The sequence below is a fragment of the Coenobita brevimanus genome, chromosome 19 (genome assembly GCF_032717465.1).
Source record: "Coenobita brevimanus isolate Jiangsu-jjx chromosome 19, ASM3271746v2, whole genome shotgun sequence".
Classification (NCBI taxonomy): domain Eukaryota; kingdom Metazoa; phylum Arthropoda; class Malacostraca; order Decapoda; family Coenobitidae; genus Coenobita; species Coenobita brevimanus.
In genome coordinates, this window is record NC_136972.1 from 12,766,582 (window position 1) to 12,773,651 (window position 7,070).

Here is a 7,070-nt window from a genome sequence, read left to right on the forward strand (position 1 = left end):
GTTTAGTATGAGGTGGGTGGATGTTGGCTGTGTGCAGGAAGTCAAATATAAGGGAGAATCAACCAGAATGATTGCCGGGAGGGATTGTCAACACAAGATATTTTGGCAGGGTAGGGCACATCGATATGGTTGTATGAGTGGGCTGGTTAAGGAGAAATGTATGGAATATATCGTAAATGTAATGAGTGTGAGCGAAAGGATAATAATAGTGAATATTTTTCGGCGGGGTCTCGTTTTCATCTATATCGGCGTATGCTCCACAGGCTGGCTTGGATGATGTAGAAAAAGATTGATTATGGAATGACTTAATACGTGTGGTACGTGGTATGGGGGATGTTGGAACTGAGGTTTGGGAGGGGACTTAAGTCGTCACATATGGTAAGCAGCTCAAGGATATGATGGGGTACATCGGAGATGCGCATATGGTACAAGAAATGAGAGAGGGGAAAGGATACTCGAGTTTTGGGAGACAATGGACATGACTGTGTGCAACACACAACATGACTGTGTGCAACACACAACATGACTGTGTGCAACACATATTAAAAAAAAAAAAAAGTATGTTGATTACATACGAGTCTGGGGGAAATAGTAGCCTGAGAGACTATTACTTGCTCAGGATGGCTGATAAGACGTTGATGAGGGATGTTAAGTTATAGTGAGCGAGGAATGTGTGCAGCAACACAAGTTATTGATATGTGACACGGTGCTTAAGGAGCAGGTGATGAAAAAGAGGACCTATGCGACCATCATCCACTCACTTGATGTAGTGCTGCTTCCTTCTTCCTTCACCTATATTATTCCTTTTCTTTGTCTGCCTTCCTCTCTTTCCATTTCTCCCATCTTTCCTTTCATTTTTAATTACTCTTCTCTTTTCAGCTGGTTTTACATTGAGTGACAAGCCTAATGGTTTCTGTAAACCAGGAAACTATTTACAACGATAGTTGTTCCCTATGTGTCAACAAGTGGGTTGGCAGAGGGTTAGTGTCCCTCCCTGTAAAACAACTGACTCAAACGGGCGCCCCTTACGGGATTATGGCGTCTGGCTGTGGATAGATAGACAAATAGAAAAACCAAACAGTATGGGATGCCTTCTCTGGCTGGATAAGTAGAGTGATGGCTGAACAAGGAGCTGTTGACAAAAGTGTTAATGAACAGTAAAAAGTTTTTTAAGAACTCTCTCCTGTTCTGATTCAGTGTGAGGATGGACAAGAGGCCCCTAGAACATAAAGCAACTTGGTGGTGGGATGAGGGTGTAGAAGCTGCAATTAAGGAGAAAAGAAGGTTTTTCCGGCAATGAAAAAGGGATGGTAACAAAGAGGAATACTTGGCTGCCAAGCACAGGGCTAGAAAAAAGGTTTTCGGGGGAAATTGTGAGTCTCGGAGACTTTTACTGGATAGGCTTAATAGTGTGGAGAGGAAGAACATAATATCTAAACTGAGAAATCAGATGGAAAGGGAAAACAGTGATATCACAGGTGAGCAGTGTGTGAAGAATAATGAAGGGAAGGTAGTGGTGAACAGTGAAAGTATTAAAGACAGCTAGAGAGAGCATTATGACTGGTTGCTGAATGAGGACTTTTACTGGAATAGGGAAGGTTTGGCCCTTGGCCTTTTATTGATGTTGCTACTGTGAGCAGGGCAATAGGCAGGATGCAGGAGGGGGGGGCAACAGGTGTTCTTGGTTGAATGCCGAAATTCTGAAGGCCTCAGAAGATATATGAGTGAGGTTAGTTACTGACTTGATAAATACGATTATACATGCTTGTGTTGTCCCAGATGATTGGCTGAAGAGTGTGGTTGTTAATGTGTACAAGGGGAAGGGTGATGCCATGGAAAGAGGAAATTATAAAGACATAGAGCTTTTGGACCAGATAATGAAGGTAATGGGCAGAGTTCTAAAAGGTATGATTAGAGAATGAGTGAATACTGGAATAGGTAACTAGTTTTGTCAGGGTAAAACCCTATGATGACCACTCTTTTGGGGAGAAAACCTTCCAGTTCCCATTTTATCCTTGGACCCATTTCCCCAGGATTATATTCCCCATGGACATATTCCTACCATGAACCTATTTTCCCACTACCGACCCACCCACCAACCCAGCCCATCCATCCAGGCAGTCCGTCTACACATCTAACCCGTTATAGCTACAGTAATAATATGGTTTTGGAAGTAAAAATTTCCACGACAATTGGCTGCCATCTTTCCATCATGTTGACTTGAGTATTTCTGAATAGGCCACATAAAAAAAAAAAAAAAAAAAAACTTGTTTTCCGTCCAGCCACTTTAATTTTTTCACGATCGGAAGGGCGTTTTTTTTTTTTTCTCTTAGTATATCAGGATATGAGGATGATATCCATGGTGTACATTCATAGTCGTATGGTATGGTAGGGAGGTATAATAGACCATAGAAACTGTATGAAGCTAAGAAGAGACGAAAACATGAACATCTTTTTTTAATCCTTTGTTTGGAAAGCTTTGAAACTGTACATATATTAAAAGCTTTCAATATCAGTCAGAAGTTGTTTTATCCTTTTACAAAATTCATATAGAACCTGTTCCATTGTACGCGTATCCTACATCAAGGTGTCCCAACATTCTTTTGGACCCTCAGTTTCAATATGCCTACTTGCATTATAAATGCATGTATTTATTTCAACCTGAAAGATGTACACTCGCGCACCACAATCTCTAGCCCACCTGAGTTTGGGCCGGAGATATGGCTCGGATCCTTTCTGGACGACAGCCCACTCAAACTATCACAAGGCCAGACACGCACGAACACATATGCTTCGAAAAATAGAAAAAAGTCCTGACTCACTGTCTGTCATGTAAACCGTACAACTCTTGCTGTTGTTATACTATGCAATAATATTTTGGCTGCAAAAATATCAATATATTTTTTTACTGCATTTCAATTCCTCAAATATTTACCTTAAACAGGGACACAAAAGAATATACCCATAAGTTTTTAAGAATTACGAATCAAACGAAGCACTTCCATACCACCCAGTGAACACACAGGTATTCAGTGTGTGTGTGTGTGTGTGTGTGTGTGTGTGTGTGTGTGTGTGTGTGTGTGTGTGTGTGTGTGTGTGTGTGTGTACTGTAACATCAAGATTCTTCCTCAGTAATTGTTTCTTTAATGTGATTACTTGTATCTATTGTATATAATTATCTAGCACGAAAATCTGGTAAACTTAACGTTAGTGAAAGTTCTTTATGATCGTGATTCCTCCTTAAGCTCAGTGTTTCCTTCACACTCATTCTTCATTCTTAGTCATTCTGCCGTGTATGATAATCTCATTAAAATGGTGATTCTTTTCATATATAAATTATTATTTCACATTATATAGAATCGAGAGTTGTATAACACGAGCGTTGGATAACAAAATAACACCGGACTCATATTTGTCATGTTTATTAAATACAGTTCACAAAAATTTTAGACATAATTATTACAAGTATCCCAAAAATTAGACAATAATTACAAGTATCCCAAACACTTTAGACATAAAATAGAAACAACCAGTATGCAGTATGCAACTACCAGGCCGGCAACACAATAACATTATCAAACATATCACGTGTAATATAGTTACATGACAAGGCCTCTATCGCTGAAATACCTGTTGGACCTAGTTTAGTATTCTGTCCAGCCTCCATTTGCTTCTATGACTTTCTGTAGTCGTGTAGGCATGGATTCTACTAAATTGCTACGGTACATATGTTCGGCCTGTTTCTTATTCCCTCCCATACCAATCTTGCCTTGCTCCTCACTGCCTCCCTAATTTTTTCCTCCACACCCCATTCCTGAACCATAGATGCCCAGAGATTCTCTATTGGATTGCAGTCTGCTCCTTTAGGAGGCCAATCCAACAGAATAATATCTAGGTGAGCCTCGAACCAACGGCTGACCGTACGACATGTATGAATTGGGCTATGGTCTTGCACCATATATATGGGCTGTGGTTCAGGAATTGCTTAAGCCCGCACCGATGGGATAAAGGAGGTCTCTAATATAATATTTATATATTGTTCTCCATTCATGTGCCCCTCAATGTCTGACAGTTCACCTACAGCTCCCCACCACATCCATCCATGGAGGGAGGTTGTCACACGCCCACTTTTTGATAACTCCTGAATGTTTCTACGCACATACCTCGTATTATGCAATCTCCAACACTGGCGAGTGGCTGTTGAGACAGACGTGAAACACTTTTCATCTGTGAAAATAACCGATTTCCAAAAGTCATCCCCCACATTCACATATGTCTGGGCAAACGTTTGACGTGCCTCTCGCTGCGCCTCTGTTAAGGTTTCCTTGTGGGCTGGTATGAAACACCGTAGCCCACTCTCCTGTAAGCGTCCTGGTGGTTATCGGGTAACAGTGAAGTCCGGTTGTATTTGTTATGCTCACGGCATTTGATAGTGGTGCTCTCTCTGCTTCTCTTCTTATCAGTTCATCCTCCTCAGGTGTGGTGACTCTTGGTCCACCGGGTCGGGGCCGGGTGAGCACATGACCCTCCTCTTGATATCGTCTAAGCCAAAGCCTAACAGTATCTCTGGAGATACCGAGGAGGCGACCTATCTCCCGTATCCCCTTCCCTGCCTCGTGATAAGCAACAATCCTGGTGCGATGGGAGATAACCTCTGGACGGTTAGCCCTCGTTCGTGGTGGCCTCACACGACGTCGTGGCTGAACATCCATAACTATTTTTATAGAGCGATAAAATAGACATAAGTAACACCTATGCATTGGTTAGTTTTTATCAGATTTTAATAAAGTGTGGCTTAAGTCACAAGAAGTTTATGAAGGGTGACAGTGGTTCATTCAAATCTTCGAATATCAAAGTATGAGTACTGTTACCCTGTTACCGTTAAGCTACAACCTATTTTCTATATTTACACAATTAGCTTGCCTGTATATATCATAATGGTTGGACTACTGGATTAGTTGCTCATCGACAGAAGGCCAGATTTTTTAGCCGTAGGACTTTGCTTCTTAATAATAACTATTAACAAATCAGAGGATATTTTATTATCGAAACCCCACAATATTTTTTTTTCTTAATAGGGCATTAGGCCTAACACCAAAGGATCATTAAGGTGGGAGAATAACTCTAGTAGCAAAGAGGCGGTGCAGGTATGGAGTGTAAGAGAGTAGAAATGTGTGGGCGTGTTTTTATATATATATATATATATATATATATATATATATATATATATATATATATATATATATATATATATATATATATTACCCAATAAGCACTGGATACACACTGTAACTGCTGGCCTTCTCTCACCCACATCATCAGATCGATATTATCCGTTTCATTCGCTCACCTATATGCAGATGCTTCAGATCTTCAATTCGGAACTCCAGTGGGTGGAAAGTTACTCTCACTACCTTGTCTTTTATGACGACATTATGAACGGTATGCAATTAAATTTCATTTTTATATCAATATAGAGTAATTACAGTCACCTATGTATCCATGCTGAATACCATTAACAAAAGTAAGGTGAGATTAACATGACAATGAACAAGATTTGAAAAGTATATAACGTGTAATATTGTGTCTGTGGCCCCGACACACCAACAGTGTGTCTCCTCTCCGTATGAATAGATGGGATTATTGTAAGATAAAATTGAGAATGTATAAAATGTTAGTTGAGTAATTCATAGGAAATTATTGTTTTTTAAATATATGTTTTAAATTGTAAATACATTTTGTCATCCTTACACACATTATTGGAAATATAAGACAATAAACGGTCACTATGTTGCGGTGGAAGCATCATCATTTTTAGCAACTATGCTTAGACGGTCACATAGGTGAACCTATACTCATATTGTCTGATAATTCTCTCTCTCTCTCTCTCTCTCTCTCTCTCTCTCTCTCTCTCTCTCTCTCTCTCTCTCTCTCTCTCTCTCTCTCTCTCTCTCTCTCTCTCTCTCTCTCACGCACACACACATAGACACACACGCTCGCGCGAGCCGAATAAACCTCTGGGTTCAGTTGCTGATTTTGAAGTGTGTTGTTTGATTAGTAATTTCTTAAATCCTCTGGCAATATTCTTTCGTGTGCTTGTTCAGCGTAAATGTTGGTGAAAGTAAAATGCAATAATTACATATATTAATATTATTCACACAGCCAAAATATGATTGCGTAGCATAAAAAAGACGAAATAATTATACATGACAAACAGGGAGTCAAGCTTGTATCGGTTCAAAACGTATGTTCGTGCGTGTGTAGCCTCTTAAATGTTGAGTGGGCCTCCGTCCAGAAAGGATCCGCTCCATATTCTCGGCCCGGCACGGGTGGGCTAGAGATTGTGGTGCGCGAGTGTACCTAGTAGTGGATCACAGCAGGAAATAACTTTTGTGGACACACAACAGAAAATACCAGAATTCCGAGTATTCTTGAACTGTTGTAAGCATCAGACCTAGCAAAAGATCTAAACTACATGATATTCAATAAACAAATGCTCACAATGTCACAGTGTTTGTATTTTATCAGACCATTTGCATGTACACCAGTGGGCAAAAGTAAATTGACATAATCTCCAGTACCAGTATTCTCCTGTGCCATCTCACGTTCTATACGTGAGGTACAGCAATATGGAAATAAATCCAACATTGGAAAAGGTGGTAATACATCGCTCACACCTTACGTTTAGTAAACAGCCGTGCATTTTTTGCCACGTCTGCTTACTTTTTCCTTAGTCCTGCAATCCTCACAGAATGAATAAAATCCATTGATGGTCAGATGCCACAGTAAATGCAGATGTCCTCATAACCAGCAGAATAATACATGAATTCTGTTTGTGAACTGCAGTCAAGATTGGCTCATAAATGAATGTTCATCACAACAGAATCCATTACGGCAGCTTCAGCATTCTGAATAACACTTTCACATCTGTACAAAATCATCTCCATGTGGATTTCAAGTTCATCTCTCAACTTTTTTTTGTCAATTTCCTGGCACCAGGTAGACATCTCCACTTTCCACATTCCTCACCCTGTACAACAGTTCTGACGTTCTTGTCTGTCTGGACACTA

The 7,070-nt window shown here is 40.1% G+C and overlaps 1 pseudogene; it reads right to left on the reverse strand.

The window, feature by feature from the left end:
• Nucleotides 1–4,116: 4,116 nt before the first annotated feature.
• Nucleotides 4,117–4,712, reverse strand: LOC145391692 (uncharacterized; annotated as a pseudogene).
• Nucleotides 4,713–7,070: the final 2,358 nt, after the last annotated feature.